Genomic DNA, 12,500 nt, shown 5'->3' on the forward strand with positions numbered 1-12,500 from the left:
CAATATTATTATTATTATTTTCTTTAAATAGTTTTATTTGGGATAGCTCTTCCCTCCCACTCCTCGAAATTTAGCAGATTATGGCAGGAGGTGAGATTTCCAGCGTGTCCGGTTTAAATTAGCACAAGGTTTAACCCGTGTCGTAACACTTTAATTATTAAGTATTAGAAAATAAAATAATGGAGAAACTTAGCGTGTCTGGCAATAGCTACGTAATGAGAAAACAGTAATATTTGGAGACGAATATGGGTCGTCTTAATTACTGATAGGAATCGAAGCATTAAGATTTTTTTTAAAAAAGCATAGTTGCAGATGTATGTATCTGTATGGGAAAAAGGCCTAAGGGGTGGATTACAACAGGAGAACGTATGACTTTGTGCCCAAATCATAAGATAGAAAAGCGCTGAAAATGGTCAGAAAAAAAGATTTGGAAATGTAAATTACGCCTAAATACGATATGTGAAAATGTGAAAATCTATCTGTTCTACTAGTAGCAATACAAAGCAGAAACGCCCAGACATGGCTATGTGGGCTTGACATCAACAGAAGTTGTACTGTGACGTTACTCAGCTGAAAATTGAGTGCAAGATGAAAAGAGGTGCCTTAAAGAGAAAGCAACATATTTACCCTCAGCATGCCTATAGCTTTCTAACATTGTAATTTCAGGGTTAAAGAGCAAGAACTGTTCAGCACAGGAACAGGAATTCCCATGACTTTCCTGACACAAAATGCCTTTCGAGATAAAACTTATTTTGCCACTACGTGCTCCGTATCACTCCATTCCTCGCCTGTTCATTTATCTGGCAAGATGCCTCCGAAACTTGGCCATTGTTTCCGCCTTCATCACTGCTCTGGATGTGCGTTCCGGACACTTAGCACCCTCTGGGTACGGAGCAAAACCCGTGTCTCTCATCTCCTTTCATCTTAAACATTCTCGTCTTAAGCCTGTGTTCACAAGTAATTGATATTTCAAACTTGGGATGAAAAAAATCAAATTATTAATTAAACCAGTGCTCTCGTAATGTTCTAAGTTCTTCATGGATTGCCCGTCATCATCCAAATTTCAATTCAATACAATCAATTTATTTTTTCCAAGTCTAACCCCATAGGTAATATATTGCTAACTGGGCAACATGCTGATGAGTCAGCCATGCAGCCTCACCAAAACCTCCACGTCCCTGTCATTGTGTGACGTCAAGAACTGTACTCAATATTCGAAATGTGGTCGAACTAAAGTTCTATCGCCAAATTTTCCTCCATAGACAGTACTGTGCAAATCTCTATCATCGTGAAGGACAAGTGCATCAAATACATGGAACCATCTGCAAAATCCCCTCCAAGTCATAGATCACGAAGACGTGGAAGGAATTTGCTGCCACTTCACTGTAATTGCTTGACGACCAGGAGCAGTCCTTATCAAGCAGCTGCTTCTTTAGATGTCAAGTAAATGGAGAAACACGAAGAGAAAGAGGTACCCAACACGTGAACAGAAGATTGTTGTCACAGAACAATGCGCCCTACACCATAGGCCTGTTTGTTCTCAGATCAGTAAACCACTCTCTTAGCTGACACAGATCATCCATTTTTCCTCTCTATTTATCATAAATAAACTGTACCTTTGTCAGGAACATTAACCTAAAATGACTGACCAGTTCATAATCGCTTACTCTGGCTCCTTTTCTTGCTTCTCACCCACCACACTCACGCCTATTCCTATGCTCCCACGTGCATCGAATCTCTAACCCTATAAAGGTGCCCTCCTTCTCTCCAGTGACACAGGAAAACCACAGCACCACATCGAGAGCTGTCCTTCAGATGGCTGGCGCCTGTACATCATGAGTGGTTGAGCACGACTCTCTATCTCGCAGCCTTCTCCTGCTCGCCAAATCCCAGCTTCTTGCCTTCACCTACCCAGGCGGCATCGTGGCCCTTATAAATTTGGACCACACTCATCTCATGCCCTGCAGCCTCAAGCACTGCTGCACCTACTGTCCAAGTCTCAGGCTGAACGAATGTAGGGAGGTTCATATAGACAGAAAAAGCATCAATTCTGAGGCCTTTTCTCTCCCACAGTTGCTGTTGTTGCTGCTGTTGATCTCATGGGAGAGAGATTTCCTTGAGTAAAAGAGCAACCCCTTGCAGAATCATTCATCCGTATTTAGAATGACTATTAGGAGACTGTTTAGAACACCTTGGAATTGGACAGGATGATAAATAAGTAATGTCATCTTTGCGTCTAGTGCTTCAGATGGAAGTGTGTTTCCATCTGGGAGAGAAGTCCATATTCATTCCAGCCATTGGGCCAGTTGATGGACAAGTATTCCAAATGGTGACTTGCTTCCCGCATCCTGCTCAATACCTAACCTATTGCCTCCTCCGATGTGAACTTTTGGCATGAGTTCAGGAGTCTTTTTCCGGTGAGAATTTTTTTCTTTATTCTAAGAAAATACATGTGTCTATTCCAGTCATTGTTGAATATATCAAATATTCTCTCCTTTTCAAATATTCAGCCATGGCAGCCTTACACCTTCCCAAATGTTGATGCCCTGACAGAAAAAGAATTGGAAGTTTTGTTTTTGAAATTATTAAATTCCCTATTCAACTTTCCTCCATGTCATTGCAATTACTGTTAGTTCTATAATTGAATGGGAACTATAAACTGGTGAGCCTGACATGAGTTGTGGACAAGTTGTTGGAGGGAATCCTGAGTGACAGACTTTGGATGTATTGTATTTGGAAAAGTGTGTATTTGGGAAAGCAAGTACTGATTCGGGATAGTTAACATGGCTTTGTGCGTGCGAAATAGAATCTGGCTAACTTGATTGAATTTCTTGGAGAAGCAAAGAGCATTGATGAGGGCAGAGTGGTGTACATGATCTATTCACTTCGGGATAAGGTGTTCAACAAAGTTCCTAATGGTGGACTGGTTAGCAAGGATAGATCACACGAAATAGTAGGATAATTATTTGGATACAAAACTAGCTTGAATGTAGAAGACAAAGGAGAATTGATTTTCAGAATGGAGGCCTATGACCATGGCAAACCACAAGGATCAGTACTGGATTCACTTTTTTTCGTCATTTATATCAATGATTTGGATGTGAACATCGGAGATATTGGTCTTAAGTTTACAAATGCCACCAAACATTGGAGGTGTAGTGGAAAGCGAATGTGGTTACCTCAGAATACAAGAAATTGATCAGATGGGCCACTGGGGCAAAGGGTAGCAGATGGAGTTTAATTTAGATAAATGTGAGGTGCTGCATTTTGGAAAGGCAAATAGGGATGGGACTTAATTACACCTAATGGTGAGGTCGTGGGGGGTGTTGCTGAACACAGAGGCCTCGGAGTGCAGTTTCATAGTTCCTTGAAAGTGGAGTCACAGTTCGATAGGATAATGAAGAAGGACAATTTGAACCGAGCAGTCAGTTTTCATGTATACATCTCTATGACTCTATCAGATGTGACAAAGATGTTGAAATACACTGAGTTGTGTTCCCCCGCTCAGGTCACACAATGTCTGATTGCAGAGTCATACTGCACAGAAACGGATCCAACTTATCCATTCCAACCAGATTTCCTGAACTGGGGATCATAGAATAGAATCACAAGAGTGTGTTAACAAGTGATTCTGTCCACAAATCCACAACAACTCTCCAAAGAGCATCCGACCCAGACTCACCCAACTAGTGTGTCCCTATAATCCTGCTCAATACCTAACCTATTGCCTATGGCTAATTCCCCTGACCTACGCGTCCCTGGACTAGTCCCATTTACCCACATTTGGCCCATACCCTCCTAATCGTTCCTATCCATGTCCCTGTTCATATGTCATTTAACTCTTGTAACTGTATCCACTTCGACTGGCAGCTCATTCCAAATACGCTCATTCCAAATCCCCCATCAAGTCGCTTTTAAATCATTTCACTCTCAACTTGAACTAATGTCTTAGGATCCCCGAAGCTGGGGAAAAAAACTTTGGATATCACCTTATCTATGCCCCTCATGATGTCGTAAATTTCCGTAAGGTCACCCCTGGGCCTGCAACATTACAGGTTAAAAGAAAACCCAGCCTATCGACATTCACCTTATGACGTAAACCTTCTATTCTCTGTGACATCTTAGTAAATCTTTTTGCACCCTTCCAATTCAATGACATCCGTCCAAAAGCAGCACAACCACAATTGCACCTAGTACTCCACGTGGCCTTCCCGTTGTCTTGTACAGCTGTAACTTGATGTTAAATTTCTGTACTCAATGTTCTGAACAATGAAGAAAAATGTGACAATGCTTTCCTAACTAGCCAGTCTATCACTTTCAAGGAACTATGGACCTGCACCCCAACGTCTCCCGATTCAACTGCAATCCCCAAGGCCCTACAATTATCTGTGTTCTTTTCTGTTTTGAGCGAGAGGCAGAACCACAGTGCTACAATAGTACTACTTTAGTAGCTGCAATGAAGTGAGCGATATTAAACTGCATGAGACATTTGATGGAAATTACCTCAGAGTTTCGCACTTCCAGACCACAATACAACACAGCAATGGGTCCTTTGGCCAACTGTGTTGCATCAAACATGATGCCGAATTAAACTAATCCCTTCTGCCTGAGATTGGTCCACATCAGTCCTGTCCTGGCAAATTCATATGCTTATCTTCTAATCTCAACTGCTCCCATTTTAGCTGTCTCCAAAACCATCCCTGGCAACACGTTCTAAACTCCTACCACTTTCTGAAAACTTGCTCCTCACATCTCCTTCGAACGTTCCCCTCTGACGTTACATGCATGCCTCTTTGTAATAGACACTTCAATTCTGGAAAAACGATTCTCACTGTCAAGCCGATCTTTGCAACGAATTTTTGTCGTCGAGAATTTCCTGCTGGAAACGCACAGCAGATCAGGAAACAGACTTCTGTCAAGTCTCCCCTGAGCCTCCAGCACTCCAGAGAAAACAATCCAAGTGTTTCAAGCCTCCCCCGAGAGCTCATACCCTCTAAGCCAGGCAGCATCCTGGTAAACCTCTACTGCACCCACTCTAAAGCCACCCTATCCTTTCTGTAATGTGGTGAACAGAATTGATTGCAACACGAACTGTGGCCTAACAAAGATCTTATGAAGCTGCAACATACATCCTGAGTCTTGTATCAATTCCTTAACCAATAAAAGCAAGCACGCCACATGTCTTCTTACCACACTACCAATCGTCATGGCCAGTTTCACGGAGCTATGGACTTGAACTCCAAGATTACTCTGTACATCAGTGTACTCAGTGCCCTGGCATTAACTTTTTAAAAAACTGTATAGTGTTCGTTAACATTTGATCTCCCAAGTGCAGTACCACATAATTGCCTAAATTAAACTCTTTCTACCTTTTCTCCGCTGACATTTTATACTTATCTACGTTCCTCTGTAATGTTTCACCATCTTCTACACTATGCACAACTCCACCAATCTGTTTGTTATCTGCAAACTTACTAACCCACCCAACTACATTTTCATACAAGTCATTTATATTTATCACAAACACAAGAGTTCCCAGTGTTAATTTGTACACAGCACCACCGGTCATGGACAAGTCACAGGGGATCCCATGCATCTTAATCTACTGTGGGGGACCTTGTTAAAAGCTTTATTAAAAAGCAAGTAGACAACATTCACCGCTCTATCCCCATTGATCACCTTTGACACCTACTCAAAATTTCAATCAAAGTGTGTAAGACACGATCTTCTCCACACAAAACCATGTGATTGTCCTTAATTAGGCCACGCTTTTACAAATGCACATACGTAGTAAGTATTCTCCCCAACAGCTTCCCAACGTTTAGGGTAGAGTGGTGCTGGAAAAGCACAGCAGTTCAGGCAGCATCCGAGGAACAGCTTCCCAACCACTGATGCGAGACTGGTCTACAGTTTCTTGAACAGAAAAACAACATTAGATACTTACCAGTCCTCCAGGATCTGTCCACTGGCGAACGAGGATGCAAAGATCATCAAGGCCAAGGCCATCTTCTCTCTTTCCTCTGAGGTAGATACCATCAGGCCCTGGAGACATATTCAAGTAAATGCTCTTCAAGAGACCCAGCACTTCTTTCTTATCTCAAAATGCCCTGGAATGTTCGCATGCTCCACATTAATTTCACTATCCTCCATGTCTTTCTTCTGGGTGACGACCAATGAATGTTCCCTCTATTATCCTCGAGTGGTCCTGCCTTCTCCCTATTATCCTCTTATTTTGAATGTATGTATAAAATGTCTTGTGTTACTCTTTAACATTAATTGCTGAAGTCATTTAATAGCACCTTCTTGCTCTCCTAATTCCCTGGTTGAGTTATTTCTGCTTTTTTTTAATGTTCATTATGGGCCGTGCCAGATTTTAGCGCCCAAAAACCTGAAATATGCTTCTTTTATCCTTTGGACAAAATTCATACTTTCCCTTGCTTTCCAAACATCACTTCCAAAGCCTTGTCCTTCCTCCTTCCCGGAACATGCTGATCCCAATATTCACACGTTGCGAACTCTGTTCCAAACCTTACTCTAGCTCCAAAAATATCCATTAATCATCACTTTCTGTCTTTCCCACCACGCAGTTAATGTTATATCCATGTTATCCCTGCCTGTTGTACTATGAACGACAACCTTCCTCAAGTCTGATGCGTGGTACCTTCAGAAAATCCATGTAAACCCCATCAGTACCATTACTCTCATCAATACTTTGTTAATTCATTAAAAAGCATTAGCAAGTTAGTTATGCACAATTTCACCATGACTTTTCCTAACATCCCCACTTTTTTCAAAATGACTACTAGCTTTATCCCAAATAATTGTTGCCAGAACCTTCCCTGGAGTTAAACCGACAAGATTGTAAATGACAGGATTAGCTTTACAACACATTTTAGAAAAAGGTTGCCATGTTGGAAACCCTCCAGTCTCCTGGCACTTCATCAGAATCTGGGGAAGACCATAATCTTATATCTTGTGACCCCATACTTTCTCCTTTCCACGCAAAATCCTTGGATAGATCTAATCCAGTCTGTTACCTCTGAGTGCCAACATCAGCTGGACAGGTGATTGGATTGAATTGAAGCGTTTCATTGAGGAAACAGGCCAATCGGCCCAACGAGTCAACACCAATCCTCAAAGAGTAAATCAACCAGTCCATCTCCCTGCCAATCCCTGTAACCCTGCATATCTCACAGCTAACGCACCCACTTTAAATTTTAAATACCTCAATCAAATTTTAAATACCTCAATCAAATGGATTCTAATTCTTCTGAAGTACAGCGAGTACAAGCCTAAGCTATTTCAACCTTCATCATATCACAGCCCTTTCTTCCGTGGAAAATAACCTGATGGTCCTCCCCTTAACAGCTTCCAGTACCACCACATTCATCTTCAAGTGAGGAGACTAAATGTAGACACAATATTCCAGATGTGGTCATAGAGATAGACTGAGAAGAGATGGAAATGTGTTGCTGGAAAAGCGCAGCAGGTCAGGCAGCATCTAGGGAACAGGAGAATCGACGTTTCGGGCATTAGCCCTTCTTCAGGACGGGCTAGACTGAGAAGAGGCAGCTTCATAACTGAGGAGTGGTCTCACTAAAGCCTTATAAAAAAAAACATTTGTTCAGTTTTGTTCTGCTGTCCTTTTGCAACAAATGCCAGAAATCCATTTGTACAGATTGAAAATAATTGAGGTCTGGAACCTGAATCGTACGGCATAGCAATAGTATACAATTCACCAACAAGAAAAAAGGCCCATTTATCCAGACACTCGGCTTTCTGTCAGGCAATCAATCCTCTTTCCCAGATAATACTCAAGCTTAGCCTCCTGGGATCGAACATTCTGCATCAGTCTTCTGTACAGCAGTTTGTCAAACACCTTGTGAAAATCCAGGAATATTACATCCACCATATCCCCATTATCCATCTTGCTACTGACATCCTCAAACAACACCAGCAACCCTGTAAACGATGACATGCCCTTCATGAAAGCATGCTTCACTGGTAAATTGAGTTTTGCTTTTCTAAGTGTCCTTTTAACTCCTCCTTTGTGATTGACTCCATCCACTTCCCTGTTTCAGAGGTCAAAGTAACTGCTCTTCAGTTCAGCTATCTCTTCTATTAAAGAAGAATGTAACATTTATAAGTCTCCAATCCATATAAATCTGTCCTGAATCCAGCGAATCTTGGGAAATCATAAATTATGCCTCCAATATCTTTGCTGCCAACTCCTTTAACATCCGAGGTAGAAGGTCATCAGGACCTATTTGCCTTTATTCCTATCAATTGACTCCAAAGATTATCCCTAGTTGTGGTATTTTCGTCAAGTTTCACTGCAGGACCTTCAGTTTTTGTGAAGAAATTATGTTGTTCTACTGTGAAAGTTTAGACAAAGTATTGGTTTTCGACCTCTGTCATTACTGAATTTGTCATTATTGTTTGTCATTTTCGACCTACTAAGGTCCAATATTTACTTCCACTCTCCACTTCCTGTTTATATGCTTATAGAAGCTTTCGGTATCCGTGCTTATGTTTTCTACTAATTTCCCTTTTCGGTTCATCGTAGCTGTTTTGATTCTGTCCTTAGTTAACCTTTTCTGACTTTTAGAATACTCCCAAAGCTCCCGAGATTCACTAACCTTCACGGCATGAAATGTTTAGTCTTTATTCTCTCTGTGACTTCCTGGATGATTTTGCATCTTTATACAATTCATATACTTCAATTGAAATATATTTTGCACCTCCCTCTGTTTGCATTTGCCTCTGTTCTTTAGCTTTTCCAGAACTTCAATTTTTTTTCCCAAAATACTCTGTCCAACTCCTGTCTCAGACCCGCATAATTGCCTTTGCCCAACACTAAATCACTTGTATAGGGCTCTGTTTTCACTCGAGTATGTTGAGGTCACTGCTTCCAAGTGGATCGTAAACGACAAGGTCATTTGGCAACGTTTCAATGTTGCATAACATCAAATCTAAAAGTTGCCAATTCTATTGTTGGCTCCATGACATGTTGCTTTAAGATAGAATCCACCTTCCACTCTGAACATTCCTTCGAGGCGATCCTAACCATTTAATTAATCCTAACAATACATCTGTTTAAATCGTCCATAATTGCCAGTGCGCCTTTCTTACAAGCCCTCTTTATTTCCCCCTTGTTTGTTATGCCTTACTTTGTAAGTACTCATCAGCGTCCTGTAAATTCCTCCTGTTAAGGGATAGGAGTACCTTGCTTTTATTTCCTCACAGACACATCAACTATCTTTTGTCCTTCGTGTCAATATCAATTCTCAATACTACCTTGATGATATTCTTCATCAATAAAGCAACTCCACTTCCTGTTCCTCCTTGTCTATCCTTTCAGAATGTTGCATTCTCTTGGATATTTAACTCCCAAATGTGAGCTTCCTGTCACCACGTTTCAGTAATCCCAACAAGGGGATTTGTCACTTCACTCAAATATCTGTATCGGTGCTCATAAACAAAAGCTTGGGTAGTTCTTACTTGGAGTACTGTGATCAGATGTGGGCAGCTCACCTTGGGCAGGGTATATCGAACTTTCAGGGAGAAAAATATACACACATGCATTAATCAAAGCTAGCCATCTCACTGTTCAAATCCCATATGCCCATCCATTGGACAAGAGCCTTGAAAGTGGGCATCTCAATACTTCCTCAATGTTATGACGTTCAGACACATTGAAAGTGTACAACATAGATAAATGGCAATGTTTTCTGAACTTCATGGATCAGGCTTTTTAGGAAAGCACATCGAAATTCTGCCCTGTTTTCCTGCGAAATTGAAACGTTATGCTGCGACAGATGTGCTGTAAATCTTCAAGGTATCACAAGGAAAAGACAGGGTATTCAGTGATGGAACATCTCCACATGTTGGTGGCTCTAGACCCACGGGGCATGGTCTGAGGTATCGGAGTAGACCATTCTGGGTAGATATTAGAAAGTGTAACTACAGACAAAACGTGGTAGATACTTGCAACTCAATTGCACAAATGAAAGTGAATAAAACATAGAGCAATCCAGCGCAGAACAGGCCCTTTGGCCCACGACGTTGTGCCGATCTGTGAACAAATCTAAGTCGATCCTCCTACACGACCCCATTATCATCCATATGGTTATCCAAGGTCTGTTTAAATGTCTCTAATGTAGCTGAATTTACTACATTGGTTGGCTGGGCATCCCATGCCCTTCGCACTCTCTGAGTAAATAACCTACCTGTGACATCTATCTTAAATCTATCACCCATCAATTTGCAGCTATGCCCTCTCGTACAAGCCGACACCATCATTCTAGGGAAAGGACTCTCACCATCCATCCTATCTAACTCTTGTATGTCTGTATTAAATTCCCTCTTAGCCTTCTTCTCACCAAAGAGAAAAGACCCAAGTCCCTCAGCCTTTCCTCATAAGACCTTCCCTCCAGACCAGGCAACATCCTGGTAAATCTCCTCTGCACATTTTCCAACGCCTACACGTCCTTCCTGTAATGGGGCGACCAGAACTGTGTATAATATTCCAAGTGAGACCGCACTAGCGTTTCGGACAGTTGCAGCATAACCATCACTGCTCCAGAACGCAATCTGTCGACCAATAAAACCTAACATACCGTCTGCCTTCTTAACAGCACTATCAACCAGAATGGCAACTTTCAGGGATCTATGTACTTGTACACCAAGGCCCCTCTGCACATCCACAGAACCAAGAATCTTTCCATTCTTCCCAAAGTGAATCGCCCTCACCTTTATCCGCATTGAACTCCATGGAGTGGAAATGGAATGGAGTTTTCATGCTCTGAGATTATTGCACTCAACTTTGAATCCTGAAGACTTCAGGGTCTCCAAAGGGAAAGCTGTGCAGGTACACCAGCACTATGGACTATAGAATGTTGGATCATTTGTTTATTTTAAATCTGAGAGAATGATTGAAGTGTTATGCAAAGTTTAAAGGGATGTCAGCCAAATATACTTTTCTTTGGTATATGGAGTGAGGTCAAAATGTTGCAGAAACACATTAGGTATGACAACACCTCTGGAGAGAAAACAGAGTTAATGTTTCGAGTGCAGTCACCCTTCTTCAGAACTCGAAGCAGCTTGGAAAATTAGGCATGTATGCTGCTGATGGGTCGTTGGGTGCTGCTGTGGTGGGGGGTGGGGGGTGGGAATGAGCGATCAGATAAGTAGTGCAGGAACTTAGAGAGACAGGGAAATAAAATGATAGGTCGGCAAAGGCAATGATGTTGGTAAGTCGGGCAAGAAAAGACACTGTACAGGCTATAATGGGGCCTCTGAGTTTGTGACAATGAGTTGGCTGTGCTGAATGTTACCCATTTCATGATAGCGCACGTAGTGTCCATACAAAGGAATGGAGTATTAACGCTCTGAGATTATTGAACTCGATTTTGAATCTTGAAGACTTCAGGTTCTCCAAGTGGACAGCTGTTTGCGGATGTCCCAGTACAATGGACTATAGAGAAAATTAGCTTTGATAGAAAACAGACTTTAAACAGGGTCTCTCTGATTGCTTCCTGGTTGGTTGATATCTTGTGGGTGTGCACGATATTGACAGAACGCTTCAGTCCTCCAGTAACCTGCCGAACTCAGAGACAATGCACGTTCTATGCCAACCAGCCTGTGCTTCATGCAAGGAAGTTAGATTAAACTGAAGAAGTGAGATGAAAGAGAAGAACTCCCTGATAAGCGAAAGAATCATTTCAGTAAGGCACGTGTACTCCGGCTGTTGAAATGAATCCCCCTTTTTACCACACCATCCAATATGCTGAATTATTTGTTTGTCTGTTTGCCATCGAATCATTGAACGTAATACCAAAAGAAAAGCTCTTGAAACAATGAGATTGCACTGGTCAAGAGCAAATACCGAAGTATTCTCATCCCATATTCCAGCAATTTTATTAAAAAGACTTGTTTACCTTGGTATCTCAGGTCACATCGAATAGCATCTTCAATGTTTAAAACGTTTCGCCCTCACAGGCACTGTTATGGAATTACAAAAGTAAGCAGATCAGATGAGGTCCCTTAGCCCAAAAATACTAAACTGCCAAGAAATACTGACTGTAATTCGAGAGCGAAGGCCCTTGGTGTACACAAAACAGCATTCTCAAAAAAAGAAACTGTATGTAAATCGATACTTGCCTCACTTTCCTGCACTAAGCCCATAATTGTGAATATTGTGACTTTTCAAGTATTCATCTGAAATACTTTTTAAAAGGTTGTGTGGTTTGCTTTCGCATCTACCCTGCTGTACAGTGCGTTTCCAAACTGGAGGTTTTCTATGATATTCTAAGATGTTTCAACTTTCCTGACTACCGGCTGAATTGCACGCACATTAAACCCGAAGTCTCCCTGCTCCTAAACATCCAACGAAGTTCTATCATTTAGTCTGTGTTCTGTCCATCAAAATGCATCGTCTCCCATACCTTGGCAATGCAAATGTATCTGCCAGGTGTCCACCCATTCTGCCAATTTATGAG

Source organism: Chiloscyllium plagiosum, unplaced genomic scaffold, assembly GCF_037043375.1.
Source record: "Chiloscyllium plagiosum isolate Xiang-an unplaced genomic scaffold, Cpla_swu_hap1 HiC_scaffold_52, whole genome shotgun sequence".
NCBI classification, from domain to species: domain Eukaryota; kingdom Metazoa; phylum Chordata; class Chondrichthyes; order Orectolobiformes; family Hemiscylliidae; genus Chiloscyllium; species Chiloscyllium plagiosum.